Source organism: Mesocricetus auratus, unplaced genomic scaffold, assembly GCF_017639785.1.
Source record: "Mesocricetus auratus isolate SY011 unplaced genomic scaffold, BCM_Maur_2.0 Super-Scaffold_100041, whole genome shotgun sequence".
Taxonomy (NCBI): Eukaryota; Metazoa; Chordata; class Mammalia; order Rodentia; family Cricetidae; genus Mesocricetus; species Mesocricetus auratus.
This window is the reverse complement of record NW_024429218.1, coordinates 6,472,605-6,488,239: the sequence shown is the minus strand read 5'-3', so window position 1 is coordinate 6,488,239 and position 15,635 is coordinate 6,472,605. Positions and strand designations below refer to the sequence as shown.

The 15,635-nt window shown below is 46.3% G+C and overlaps 1 pseudogene; it reads left to right on the top strand.

Annotated features, from left to right (window-relative positions):
- LOC101839223 overlaps nucleotides 1-12,097 on the top strand; it is a 28,109-nt pseudogene extending 16,012 nt beyond the window's left edge.
- Nucleotides 12,098-15,635: the final 3,538 nt, after the last annotated feature.

Here is a 15,635-nt window from a genome sequence, read left to right as displayed (position 1 = left end):
CTGTCTCACTTTCATTATTCTCTCCCAGATGAATAACTGTCCACACCAGGGATGAGCTCACTCACTATTCGTGGATCAACATCTGGTTAGCCAGGGCCTCCAGCTGAACACGCTGTTGGTTTGAAGCTATATTTAACCAGCAGAGACTCCACCATTGTTAGCTCCACGGGTCACATACGCAGCCAAGCTACGTGGTGACTGTCTTTTAAAGGGTAAGAAAACACTCCTTGAAGTATTTTAACAAGCGAACCTTACTTTTCCTTATGAAGCGAGGCATTCGCCTTCTCCAAAGGAGATCCTGGGCTATTGTTAGAGGGGCCATCTCAGACACGTGGCAGATGCCTTGCTTCTCTCTGGCTGAGGCCCAGATGCTTACCATAGCTGTTTAAGTTTAAATTTCAAATCACAGATAGGAATCTCTCTCCTCCAATTTCCCTTCTCATCCTTAATTTCCAGGCAGGCCTGCCACGCTGACAATGGTGAATCTTACAGAGTGATCTATCTAATAGATTTACTGTACATGATGAATCATCTGTACTTAAATCTAATGAGCAATGCTCTAAGTCAGTTTGACTTAAAAAAATGCAACACAGCTAAGGTCATCAGATAAATGTGCTAATACACAGTAATGTAGAGGCTCAGACACATGCAGTCGTGAAGCTGGAGTACTCTGGGATCTGCCAAAGCCTTTAGGGGATTGCTTTGACATTGAGGAGGCGCAGTGGCGCACGCCTTTAATCCCAGCACTTAGGAGGTGGAGGAGGAGGATCTCTGTGATTCCGAGGCCAGCCTGGTCTACAGAGTGTGCTCCTGGACGTCCAGAGCTACATAGTGAGACTCTGCCTTGAAAAAAATAAACAAACAAAAACAGATAAATAAAGCCATGATACTTAGCAAAGAAGGTAAGAGATCCATCCTAAAAGGACCAGGGACGTGCCTTCCAATTTACGGTCCTCTCATTCCCCCCTCCCCACAAAACGTAGTAGCACTCTTTGCCATGAAGACGTCAGCAAGCTGTCTTCCTAAAATTTCAAACATCAGTTGTAGGCCAGCCTAGCATAGCAGGCGCACGGTCCTGGGTTCAAATCCCAGACACACACACACACACACACACACACACACACACACACACGAATGAATGAAAACAAATAAATATACCAATTGTGAAAATAATGTTCATTTATTGAAAAATACAGAAAGTACAATTACTTTACCATGAGTTTAATCAAATGGATTCTTTGGCACAGGTAAATATATTTTGCATTTATTTAGATTATGTATGTGTCTGTGTTTATGTGCGTGGGTGTGTGCATGACATGAAGCATGGGACTCCACTAGGCTTGGCGACAAGCCCCAGTTACCTAACTTGCTGGTAAGGTTTGTCTTTTTAAACAGAGTGCATGTAAGCTTTTTCTCACATTATTAAATATTCTACAATTTCCTTCTAAGTTGCCATGTAGTATCACATAACATGGGCATATTGTGGTTCATTAAGTCAGTTCCTTATCAAACACTGAATGTGCTTCTAATTCTTGCCATTATTAATAAGGATATAAAAAAACGTGTGTAGCTAAACCTTTGCTCCCATAGATTATTTTTCTTAAAATTAAATTGCAGAAATAAAACTGGGTCAAAGTGCATAATGTGTTAAAGAGTTCTAATATCTGTCAAGCACAGCTTTATGCAGATGTAAGAGGTTTTACTGTTCTCTACCTGGAAATGATAGTCTTAAGATTAGAGACGCTGCTACACATTGTTCCTCTGCCTCAGTTTATCTTTGGTTCCCTATCCATTTGGTAAGAGGGCTAGATCAAGGGGAAAACAATGGTTATTCTGTTTCACATCTTTTTTATTTAACCTGTATGATAATCCCATGAGTCAGATGAAGTTCGGACAGTTTGTAGATAGAAAAGCACCTCCAACGTCCATGCTTGGGGTTAGAGAGATGACCCCATGATTAAGAACAGTGGCTGCTGAGGCAGAGGCAGGTGGATCTCTGTGAATTCGAGGCCAGCCTGATCTACAGAGTTCCAGGACAGTCAGGGCCCCCCCACACACACACAATCCCCTATCCAAAAAGCACCCTCCTCCCAAAAAAAAAAAAAAGAACACTGGCTGCTCTCACCTCACAGAGCACCTGCGGTTGGTTCCCAGAACCCACATGACAGATAACAACTCTGTATCTCCAGTTCCAGGGAATCTAGTACCATCTGACCCCCATAGACACTGCATACGTGTGTGTGCGTGTGTGTGTGTGTGTGTGTGTGTGTGTGTGTGTGTGTAAGAAAAAGGCTCATATGTGTCAGGAAGAATGCTTGTGGGGAACCTTGGTGGATTCTCGGGGGACAAACATACCAGGCAGACAGAGCTTAGTGAGAAGTTTTATTAGAAAGGAAAGGAGGAAGAGAGAAAGAGAAAAGAGGTAACGAGACACAGAGACAGAGAGAGGGCAGAAGACAAGATGGAACAGCAGGAAAGAGAGAGGGAAGGAGAGAGAGAGAAAGTGGGAAGGGGTCTTCCTTTTAAAGGGGTCTTTTGCACCTCGTGCAGACTGGTAGTCGTGGAACCCTGGGCTGCCCAGGGTGCTGCCTGAGTGCATTCCGCCAGGCGACGGGGGCAGGCCAGCGTAATGCCTGAATCCTTACAATACGCACACATAAAAACTAGGTATCCTTAAAAACTCTAAGTCCGTGCTCTACACAGCCAAACTGTGGTTTCTTTTATCCTGTCACTCCTTCTTGCTGCTTACCCATCCTGTCACTCACTCTCGCATGAATTCATTGCAATGTGCTATTGGGAACGCTGCTTTTCTAGGCACAGAAGACTCCAGCAGGGAGACAGAAAGTTCGCGTGCCGTATAACGTCGTGTAACCATGAATTCCAGGGAGAGAGATGCAACGGAAGAGGAATGAAGACTGGCTGCGCGCCACGCGGAACAGATGTTCCCACCCAGCTTTCTGAGCCGATGATGCCAAGAGTGTCATCCAAGGGCAAACGGCCCCAGCCAAGACGCCCCGGATTAAAGCGTGACCACCAGGACGTGGGCTGTGGGGGCAAGGAGTCCCATGGAGGCCTTGTGTGAGCCTATGAACCAGTTCCAGCATGCTCTGCGTGCAGGGAGCTGAGCATGGGCGGAGTGAGCCGGCTGCTGATGCTTTTGGAGCACCACGCCTCTGTCCCCCACTCTGCCGGCTGCAGGGAGCTAGACCTTAGGCCGTAACAAGAAAACACTAATGCCTCAGTGCAGGTAGGGCGACTCAGCAGGTAACGACGTTTACCACCAAGCCTTATGACCCGAGTTTGAGCCCCAGAAGTCACGTGGTCAAGGAGAGGCCTGCCTACCACAAATCATCCTCCACATGGTTCATCATAGCTCAAACGCACGCTCATACACGTGCTCATACACGTGCTCATACACGTGCTCATACACGTGCTCATACACGTGCTCATACACGTGCTCATACACGTGCTCATACACGTGCTCATACACATGCTCATAACACACTCCTGCACAAATAAATAAACATATTGATAAATAAATAAGCTTTAAATGCTAACTCTCCCAGCCCAGGAGTTTGAGTGTTACTCTAAGCGTAAAAGGAGAATTCCAACCCTTGGACAGTTGACTTGCCCTCCCCAGAGGAGGAGTTGTATCTGCTCCCTTCATCACTGGGGACAAAAGGGTGAGACAAAAAAATAAGACTTTATCTAACAGGACTTATCTTACAACACTGGGAAATCATTTCATTTCAAAGCCCAAAATGATGTAGTTACTAATCATGTTAAGGACAAACAACACATCTATCTAGAGACCAGTTATTTCCTGATGTCACTTAGATTCTTAAACCCCCATGTTCTCTCACAGAAAGAACATCAGCTTCCTTTCCGTTCTTCCCAAGATATCTTTTCAAATTTAATGTAATTAATTTGTTATGTGTTACCAAGAACCTCAGTGCTCCTGTGTCTTGTCGTGCCCACCTCGACCAGCAAGGAAGACGCAACACTCGGACTCTTCTCCAAGCAGTTTATTCAGGACCCTTGAACAAATCTTCTGACCCCAGGGAGTGCCCGCCCACAGCTTAAAAAGGCCCTTGGGCGGCCAACCCCAGTAAGCTATGTGGCGACAGCAGATAGGTCCACATACGAGGAAGCAAGCCTGATATCCAGCCTTGACCAAATAAGGAGTTGTTTATCACAGAGAGCACTTGCTGTCGGGCTAGCAGAAGGCGGAAGCCAGCACCATCTTAAGGTGCTCTCTTCGCAGCTCTCTACAGTGTCTATGTTATCTGTGTGTGGTGCGTGCATTTGAAAACGCTGGTGTGTGTGCACATGGAGGCCAGAGTGGGACTCTGGGCCTCTTTCTCTGTCACTGTTCACATTATCACTTCAAGATGGTGCATGTCTTTAATCCCAGCACTCGGGAGGCAGCCACAGGTGGATCTCGGTGAGTTGGAGGCCAGCCTGGTCTATAGAGTGAGTTCCAGGACAGCCAGAGCTACACAGAGAAACCCTGTCTCGAGAAACAAAAACAAACAAAAAGAATCAGTTCCAAGCATATAGTAGTAACGACATAGCTTGATAGCAGTTACCTTCTGTAGGCAGTGGGTGTAATGATTTCCTCCCTTTTCCTCCCCCTTCCCTTCCCTTTTTCCTTTCCTCTTTCCCTTCACCCTCCTTTCTTGTTTCTTCCATCCCTCTCCCCCTCCTTTTCTGGGGATTGCACCCAGGGCTTCTGCATTTTAGGTAAGCACCCCACCCCAGCACTATGCTCAGCACTATGAAGTCCATTGAGTTTTATTGCTCCAGTGTAGGAACGTATGAAACTTAGTGGAAGAAAAAGCATGGTTTTTGCTTGTTTTGTTTTTAGCATCTTCCAGTTTTATCATTAATTTATTCTGTCTACACTAATGGGGAGGGAACATTCTTAATAGCCGAGACTAGCATTTATGCTGGTGAAATAGACATGGTGGGAGATGCCACTTGGTGACGGGGTGAGGGGAGCCAAGAAGAGCCATAGTGGAGCTCCCGAGACAGCTTGGGTGTTACAGTGTTTGCCATGCAAGCATGATGCCCTGAGTTTGATATCTAGCATCTACACTGAAAAGCCAGAGACATAGGGGCAGCGTGCACCTGTAACCCCAGTGCTGGGGAGGCAGAAATGGGCGGATTCCAGGTAGCCAGTCTAGATGAACTGGTAAGCTTCAGTGAGGGAACCTATGTCAAAGCACGAGTTGGAGAGTAATTGGGAAAGACACCTGATGTCAACCTCTGTTTTCCTTTACTTTCTTGAGACAGGGTCTCGTCATGTAGCTTTGGCTGGTCTGAAACGCCCTGTGTAGATCATGCTAGCTTCAAGCCTCAAATTCAGAGATCCCTGGCTCTGCCTCTCAAGTGCTGGAGTTAAAGGCGTGTGCTGCCATGCCCGGCTTCAGATATCAACTTGTGACCTACACACACACACACACACACACACACACACACACACACACACACACACGGTGGTTTTGTCTATTCACAAACAAATAAAGCTCGCCTGGAGATCAGAGGGCTGAGTGAGCCACTAGTTAACCGTAGAGGTCGGGAGGTCTGTGCAGACAGACAGGAAGTGATCAGGCTGGGCAGAGAGGGGGATATAGGCGGGAGGAGACAGGAGCTCAGTCTCCTTTCAGCCTGAGGATTTCATAGAGGTAAGAGCTCTAACGGCTGCTCTGCTTCTCTGAGAAGCGAGTGTGGCTGTACAGTATAAAATGTAGGCCCATGGGGTTTCTCTCTTTCCTGTGACAGCTAAGACCTTGTGCCACATGTCAGGACGTTACCCAGCTCTTAGTCAGGACTTCACTCAACTCTGAATTTCTGTATACTTCCGACTTTGAACGAGTCTGAGAAGTTCTTCGTGGGACTTAGAACGGGTGCAGAGTTCCTGGAGGGGAGTATTTTTTTTTGTTGTTGAGAATTCTGTGCATTCATATGCTTTAATCAAATGTGTCCCCCACCCCCTCCCTTCTGATTCTCCACCAATTTTTCCTCCCAACTTCTTGCACTCTGTTTTTAAACTTGGAGTTCACCAGCGATGCCAGTTTGTATGGGGTATAGGGTCATCTAAATGAGCACGAGTAATTCCTCAGAGACAATATCCCTGGAGAAAATTAACTCTCCCTCCTTCAAGAGCCATCCGTTGTCAATGGTTCCTCAGCTCAGGACAAGACTTCATGAGACCCAGCTTCATCCACGCTGGGATTTCTGACTGGCTCACGTTTGCTCAGATCCTACGCATACAGTCTCACTGGTGAGCTCACACATTCGAGGAGCCTGTCGTGACTGAATACAATGGTGTCGTTGTAGACATCCACTATCCCTGGCTCTTTCAACCTTCCCTCTTGCATGATAATCCCCGAGCCTTGGCAGTAGGAATGTTGCTATAGACGTCCTGTTTAGAGCACTACAGCCTCCTATCTTCTGCATGTTGACCAGCTGTGGCCTCTTCCTCAAAACTTTAAGTTAATTTCTCCTTCCAAGATGCTCAGATAAAAAAGTCTACTTATACCCTGTAGATCTCATTGTAGTTAGTCATGAATTTTTATTGGTTAGTTTTATGCCTGGCATATGAAGAGTTGGAGCTGGGCAGCGGTGGCTCATGCCTTTAATCCTGGCACTCGGAAGGCAGAGGCAGAGGCAGGCAGATCTCTGAGTTCAAGGCCAGCCTGGTCTATGGAGTGACTTCCAGGACAACCAGGGCTACACAGAGAAACTATGTCTCAAAACACAAAAATGAAAAAAAGAAAGAGATGAGAAAGTAAGGAAAGAAGGAAGAATGGAAAGAAAAAAGGAAAGGAGGAAGAGGAGGAAGGAAGGAAAGGAAGGAAGAAAGAAAGAAGCAGGTTTATTCTGGCTCACAATCTGAGGGCACAGTCCATCATGGCAACAGGGAGCTCAAGGCAGCTGGTCACATAATATTTGCAGTCACAAAGCAGAGACCAGCGAATGCTGGTGTCTACCTCACTTTTTCCTTTAATTCATCCAGGATATCAGCCAGTGGGTTGGAACCACCTACATCCAGAGAGGGGCTCCCTTCTTCAGTTAGACCTTTCAGAAAACACCCTCAGAGACACACCAGGAAGTGTTTCCATGGTGACACTACCTGTCAATCATGAGAGCTCACTTCAGGGAAGGGATGGTAAGACAAGGCTTTGTGTATGGTAGATGCTTAATGGCTTTTCAGCAGCAGTCACATCACATCTAGAATATCTCAACGTCTGATACCTTGAAATGATACGACACACTGGGCTTATTTCCTGCTAGGCTTTTTAAGGACCAAAGATCCTAAATATTTCAGATGACAGAAAATCAAAAGGTTACATTGTTTTGCTGTGAAGGGAAGAATCACAATGAGGCATCTAATCATCAAGAAAGTTCTGGATGTTTTTTAGGGTGGTCTCAGCTTCCACTGAGGAAGTTGGGTTGTTTTAGGAAGAGTGACTGCTGGGTGAGGGCTGAGTCATGTTCTGGTGACTCACCAGGAAGAGTCACTACTGAGAAATGGATACTTAAATTTTTTTTTCTGCTGCCCGATCTTCAACTGCAGCCTCCTCTAATCGCAGTTGACTCAAGATGTCACAGTCATTAATCAAAAAGAGAACGTCAAGAGCTTCTCTTTCATTGCACTAATTTATTCGAGCAATTTTGATTTTAAAGCAAATAAAGATAATTTTTAAACTAAAATTCATTCGTTGCATGTGTATGCATGTGGTGCGTGTGCAATACATGCTTGTGTGTATATCAATGCATGTATGTGCATGTATAGAGAGGCTTGATGTTGATGTACAGAGTCTCCCTTAACCATTGTTCACCTTATTCATTTAGGCAGGGTCTCTCAGTTGGACCCAGAGCTCACTCATATGGCTAATCTAGCTGGTTAGATCGTTCCGAGGACACAAAAGTCCCCACCACTATCTCCTGCCTTCTGAGTGCTAGAATTACAGGTAGGCTGCCTTGTCCATCCAATGGTTATGTGGGCTATGGGGATGTGAACCCTTGTTCTAATTCCCGAATGACAAGTGCTACTGAGCCATCTCCTAAGACCCTTGAGGACTAGTTTTGAATTCTGGAAGGTAGTTGGTGATGTGAGAAATGAAATTAACAGCTTGCAAGTATCTCAGTTAAGGTTTCTATTGATGAAATGAAACACCTCGATCAAAAAGCAAGTTGGGGAGGAAAGGGGTTATGTGGTTTATGCATCCACATTGTAGTTCATCGCTGAAGGAAGCCAGGACAGGAACTCAAACGAGGCAGGAATCTGGAGACAGAAGCTGATGCAGAGGCAATGAGGGTGCTACTTACTCACTTGCTCCCATCCTAGGACTACCAGGCATGGGTATCACCTACAGTGGGTTGGGCCCTCCCCCGTCAATCATTTAATTAAGAAAATGCCCTACAGACTGTCCACAGCCCCACATTATGGAAGCATTTTCTTAGTTGAGGTTCCCTCCTCTTAGATGACCTTAGCTTGTGTCAAGTTGACATAAAACTATCCAGCAGAGCAAAGACACAAGCATGGCAATTGTAGCTATTTCATACGCTTACAAGTATGAAAGATATCATTGCAAAAAATGGAGTAGTTATAGAAAGCAAGACTGCATTCTTTTGAAGCGAAGGTGGGTCTGCTGTAACAGAAGCAGTAAGAGCCTGCACATTATCCCAGGACAAATGGATCAGCAACTCTGCTCCGTGTGGCCACACAGGGCCTCGGGTTCCCTTTCTCTATCCCCAGGACATTCCTAGAGGTAGTGTCTCTAGCTGCTGACTTGCAATCACAACTGTGTCTTCAGCTCAAAGAAAGGAGACAGTGTGGAGGAATTAACCCAGGGCTGTAGGTGTCACTCATTATTTTGACCCATTTATTTTTGCTGTCTGTTGCCTTGCTGCCACACCCAACTGCAGAGAAGGCTGGGAAGTGCAGACTAGTCGGCTGCCGCGTATATAAACAAGTAGGGAATGGATTTGGCTGGTGTCTCCGATGCTGTATCTAGCAGTCATGGAGAGCTGTGCTTAGGTGTGTAAGGGCTGTCCCGTTGACCCCACACGGCTCCACAGCAGAGAGCCCTTGCTTAGATGTAGTTTCTTTCCTTTGCATGCACCGCCTTTCAGCACGATGGCATTGCTTGTCTTGAAATGTTTCAATGATGCGCATCAGATTCAACTTGGAGACTCTGTGTGAGTTCCACTACCCCTGACATTCCTTTGGGCTCCAACGTATCACTATCTCTCCCCCATTTTCTACAAAGAAAAAGCAGGTTATATAGTTTATTGTCTGGAATTGGGGCATAGGAGTTGGTGAGAGTCTCAAAGAACTTGAGAAAACAAATAATTGAGAACTATTGGTTCATGTACAATGACTTTTTCCCCAAACATTTTTTTGGACTCATTTCCATCAATATCCAATTTCTAAAGTAAATCTGCTTTTCACATTAAGACATTTTAAAGAAGCTCTCTGTTCCTCCCCATTCCAGAGACAGATGCTCTTTCTCAGTGAAGTACTAGCCCGGTCCTTGAGACATGTTGGTAAAGGTCAGAGTGAATGAATTTGCCCACATTTGGTGCCTGATTACCAGGGCTTCCTTTAACACTGGCAAAGTGGATATTGCTTCCATCAACGACCCATTAATTGACCTCAACTACATTGTCTGCCCTTGGCAAGTTTAACAGCACAATCACACTGTGTGTGTGTGTGTGTGCGCGCGCGCGTGTGTGCGTGCAAGTGAAGTCTTCAGGCAACTCGCCACACTCACTACTCTGCCTCTTCTCCCTCCCTCCCATTAGCCCCTGTGTTCTCAGACATTTTTGCTCCTATGTTTTAACATTCGTTTCTTTATTTAGTGTGTGTGTGTGTGTGTGTGTGTGTGTGTGCGCGCGCGCACGCGCGTGTGTGTGCACGCGCCCGAGCGAGTGTAGGGCAAAAGACATCTTGTAGATGCCGGTTCTCCCGTTCCAACCTGTCGGTTCTAAGGATCAAACTCAGGTTGTCAGGCTTGCATTGTCCTTACCCACTGAACCAACTTTGATGACATTAGTACACATATGATTTCTCCTGGATGCTCCATCGTTAAGCAAATCTCGGCAGTCACTACCTTTTAAATTTTCTATTTTCAAATTAGAGGTAGGGAAAGCACCTTATTTGTTTGGTTTCCAGTATCTTCATTTAGCCTGGCATAAGACTGGCACTGAATAAATACTTTGTGGATGAAAGGAGGGGGAGATGGAAGCTGTGGAGTTAGCATTCAGTCCTCATTTTTCCTAAGTGCAAGTGAGGGGACACCACCTTACTCTGGTGACAGCCTTTATGGAGTCCACTGCGAGGGAAGGGCACCCTCCAGGGCTCTGGTGCCAGCAGAGGTGAAGGCAACGGTGGGTTCTGCAGAGACTGGTCCTTGCTGCTGGCGCCCAGGCATCAGCTGGATGAATCACAGTGAGTTCTCCGTTGTGAGTGCCACAAACACAGTCTATGGACTCCTAACAACGCCCTCAATCTTCAGACACGTTTCAGCATTGGCCACTGACTGTGTGTCCAAGCTCTGCACCTGGCAGAGAGATAGCGCCATAAAACTGAACACGATTGTGTTGGACGAGCACACTGCACTTCTGGTAATAAAAGCACAATGGCTGCATTTGTAGTCTTATTCACCGAGGGATGCTGGTGACTAATGAAGATATATATCCCAGGTGGCTGGGAGTCTAAGGAAGGCAAGGACCCGTGTTTGGCCGCTGAATACATGGCCGCTGACCTTTTCAGAGTCTGGCAAGCTTTAGTTTGAAAACAGTTCTGATCTTTAAATTATGACCAGAGAAATCTTAGCTGAGTAGAAATCCCCATCCGTCCCTGCCACCCCCAAATAAGGGAATGATGGTCTCTGTCCCTCATAAGTTACAGACTGTCTCTGAACAGATGGCTCCACGTGGCTGTCCACCTTCTAATTCTCAGATCCTGCTCATAGAAATGACAACTTCAGTAAGGAAGTGAAATCCACACTGTGAGTATAGACTTGAACAAATCAGGGGCTTGGTTTTCCCTTGTATGAGTGCAGAGGCATAAATTTCAGCTGTGACTGAGCAGCTCAGAATGCCACCAGGAGCTTTTTCGAGCTGGATTGTGACCTCTTTAAAAAAAAAAACTTTGGCCCACCCTACCTTGCTTCTCCTGTCCTGGTGGGGGTCCAGGCCGCTAGTGCAAGCAGCAGAGACCATGTTCAGGGCCCAGAACTACCACAACCTCACAGACTCCATGATTTAGAAATTTAGAAATTTCATTGTTTGACTTGAAGACCGGAAAATCAGACTGTAGACGGAGGTAACTTGGGAAACACCCACAGCAGTGACTGACCAAAGCTCTTCAAAGACTGATTCAGAGATGTTAACTGTCCTTTAAAGATTCAGGATGGGCAAGAAGCAATTGTTAGACTTGAACATGGAGATAATGTTGACAAATAAAGGGCTTCCTACCCGGTAACAGGAAAAATACTGACGACACAGCTAAACGTGCAGAGCCGTTGGTCAACCTGAATACAAACGCCCCCCTGATTTTAAGGCTGGTGTCCTGGCTCTGTCTGGCTAACCTCCTTCAGACTCAGAGTCACGATGATTGCTTGGAATACTCAAGGCAATTCGTCCTTTGGCTCAGGAGCGTCTAACATGGGATGCAGCTGCTGAAGCGAATCAGACCAAAGAGGGCTCACCTGTTGTTTAGACGAGCAAATTCTTGGCTTTGCCACTAGAGATGCAGCTTGTTTTTTATATATATTTTATTTTATTCACTTTATGAACCAACCACAGTTCTCCTCCTTCCCCTCTCCCCCTTCTTCTCCTCTCCCTCTTCCCTCTCCTCTCCCTCCTCTCCTTCCTCCCCCTCCTTCCCCTCCTCTTCCCCATCTCCAACAAATCTGCTCAGATCCTTCAGTCGCTGCACAAAGAGCTCAGAGAGCTACAGAGGACAATTAATGCAGCCATGGTAGCTGTTCAGGCAATCATTGCTGGTCCACAGACAGACCACAGACTGAGGAAGGCTGGACGACGGGCTCATCAGGGTTTCAGCTTCTCACCTGCTTAGTGTGATGGGAGCTGTGTATGCCGGCCTGGGTTTGGAAATCAGATGTCACATAAAAGGGGGATCCCAGCAGACTGATCATGTTCTAGAGATTTCCTGCCACTGCTTTTTTTTTTTAAATAAATTTGGGGAAAGTTAAAAAGAAAAAGCAACTTTGGCTCCTGAGAAGGCATGTGAAGCTGCATGTATTGCCAATGTATCTACTCTGAAAGGGAGGTGGAGATGGGAATCCCTGGGCATGTTGGACCAGCAAGCCTGGCTTACAACAGGGGCAAGAAGCTGTAAGGAAAAGCCTGGCAGGCTGCCCTCCACCTTAACATAGATACCATGGTACATGGGAGTGTGCCCACACACACCCACACACCCACACGCACACATATTACACACATGTATGCCTCCGTGTCTCTCTCACACACACAAACACACTACACACACATACACCCATCAGTCTCCCTCCCTCCCACCTCTCTCTTACTGTCTCTATCTGTCTATCTGTCTGTCTATCTATCTATCTATCTATCTAGCTATCTATCTGATATCAGATGTTATGTTGAAGTCTAAATCTTTGGTGCCTATGAATGTGACATTTCTTTGGAAACAGGGTACTATCAGTTGTAAGCTACATTCATAAGGTCTGAAAGGTGGCCCTGAATCCAGTGTAATGGGTGTTTTTGTTTCAGCATTCTAGATCCGGGCCGTTCCTTAACCCATGGGTGGTGTATTTTAAGACAAAAATTAGAAGTAGAGATGAAGGCAGCTGTCTGAACACGGAAGCAGAGGCTGTGGCACATCAGAGTGCACGAGACTGTCTTCTGGGTGTGTCTTTGTTACTTTCCTATTGCTGTGGGGGAGCACCACGGCCAAGGCGAGTCATAAAGGAAAGAGTCTAACTGAATTTAGGGTTCCAGAGAGTTGAGGGTTTATGACAGCGAGTGAAGGCCTGGTGGCAGACAGCTGGAGCAGCCACCGAGAGTCCAGGTCTCAAAACCTCCAACAGGAGGCAGAGAGAACTAACTGGGAACGACATGGTTCTTTCAGAATCTCAAACTCCACTCTTCCCCTACACACTTCTTCCCACAAGGCCACACCTCCTAATCCTTCCCAAACAGTGCCACCTACTGGGAACCCAGTACTCAGTCAGACACAGGAGCCTATTGGGGGGGCAGTCACATTCAAACCACTAGAGGGGGCAAGGACCTACATTTGTGCTGCTTTAAACCATTCGGGTTTTGGATGTTCTTGCGCAGCTGCAGGAAACCACAGCCGCTCGGGTCCTTGGGCTTTCCTGCTTAGCCAAGCTCCTCGCCTTGGAATCCCAGAACAGACACCTCATTTCTGGTTTGTCTGGGCTTCAAGAGGCAGCACAGAGAGACTGATAGAACAGTCCACACTCTTGCTTTGCCGCTAAAACCTTGCATTAGGTTTAACGACGGTATTTTACCTTAATGCGACTCTGCTGTTTTTCCTTAACAGGTCTTCCTTTACCTTAAAATTTTAAATTACGTTTATTGTGTGTGCGTGCACTCATGGGGGGCAGGGGGTAGGTGCACCTGTGCCATGCCGTGCCTGTAAAGGTCAGAGGACAACTTGGAGTTCATTTCCTCTTTCTGTCACGTAGGTACAAGGGGTTGAACTCAAGTCCTTAGGCTTGGCAGCAAACATTTTTACCTACTGAGCCATCTCGTTGGCCCAGATTTTGGTTGTTTTGTTTTCATTTTTTTGAGACAGGGTATGGTTTGACTAAAAGTGGCCCCCATAAGCTCATAAAGAGTTGTACTATTAGGAGGTGTGGTTTTGGTTTCGAGAAGTGTGACCTCTTTAGAAGAAGTGCGTCACTGTGGGGTAGGTGTTGAGGTCTCCTCTATGCTCAAGCCACACCCACATCCTGTTGCCTGCACCACCACCGTGTTGCATCATAACGATAACGGACTAAACCTCTGAAGCTGTAAGTCATCTCAATTAAATGTTTTCCTTTAGAAGAGTTTCTGTGGTCATGATGTCTCTTCACGGCAATAGAAACCCTAAGATGTGGGATCTCTCTATGCAGCCCTGGCTGTCCTGGAACTCACTCTGTAGATTAGGCTGCACTCAGACTCCCAGAGACCTGTCCCAGCCTCCAAGTCCTGGCATTAAGGGTGTGTACCACCATGCCCAGCTTCAAAGCAGTGTAAAGTTCACCACAAAGTTAAACGGGAGCTACTGATTTCCCATGCGCCTCCTGTCCGGATGCAACCAGACTGCTCTCTCTCTTGCTATCAGCATCCTACACCAGAGCAGTATGTGCGTCAAGATCGAAGTCACAATGATGGAGTTACGCTGCCCGCCCCATCATCCACAGCCCATAGTTTACATTTGAGTTCACATTCTGCCTTGCACCTTCCATGGGCTTTGATGAGCATGTCTTGACATGTGTCCATTACCGTATATTGTACAGTCTCCTTGGCCTCGAGATCTATGCTTCACGTGACCGTCTCTCCCATCTTCACTTTGGCTCTCTCGGCCACTGATACTTTACTTCTCTTCTTTTTTTTTTTTTTTTTTTTTTTTTTTGCTTTTCCAATGTGTCAAAAGTTGGAGCCATACGTCACATAACGATGTGCTTTGAAGGGATGAAGGTGTATATATCGGTGTAAACCAGTTGGATATTATGATTGCTTCCATGTTTGAGCAACTCTGAAAAGAAGGACTGCTTTAATAAGCACACGTGTTCAGGGTTTGAGTGGACGTTGAGTTTTAAATGGTTTAGGTAAGTGTGGAGGAGCATCTTTGGTAGATGACACAGCGAGAGTGTGCTGAGTTTTGTAAGAACTGTCTAAGTTCTATCCGCAGCGTGTGTGTTATGGCCAGCAACGGATGAGACTTCCTGCTCCAGGCCTCTGTCAGCGTTCAGTGGTGGTAGTTTGGGGAGGTAAGTTACCTGTTGTTTGTACTTACAGTCCCGTGACCACACGTCAGAGAGCGCCACGTCATGTGCCTGTCAGTCATTTCTGTGTCTTCTTCAGTGCAGTCCTTTGATGAGTTTTGCCCATTTTTCCTGTTTTTACATCAGGTTGTTTATTTTCTTACTACTGAGTTTTAAAGAGTTCTTTGAATATTCTAACCAACAATGTCTTTTGCAAGCATTTTCTGTCAATGTGGTTGTCTCCTATTCTCTTGCTGGTTTCTTTTGAAAAACTTTACAGGAGTTTTGTTTTAATCCCAGCATTTGGGAGGCAGAGGCAGGTGGAGCTCTGTGAGTTCAAGACCAGCTTGGGCTACAGAGCGAGTGCCAGGATAGGCTCCAAAGCTACACAGAGAAATCCTGTCTCAAAATTCCCCCCCAAATTGTTATGATTATTGTTGTGCATATTATGTGTGTGACACGTATGTGCAAGTCGCAGGACGCCTTTTAGAAGCTGATCCTCTCCTGTCCCCTCCAAGTGGGCTGAGGGGATAGAATCCAGCTTGTCAGGCTTGTTCAGGAAACACTTTTACCCACTGAACCATCTCTCTGACCCTGGAAATTCAGGTGATTTTTATGATTTATGCATACAAAACTTGC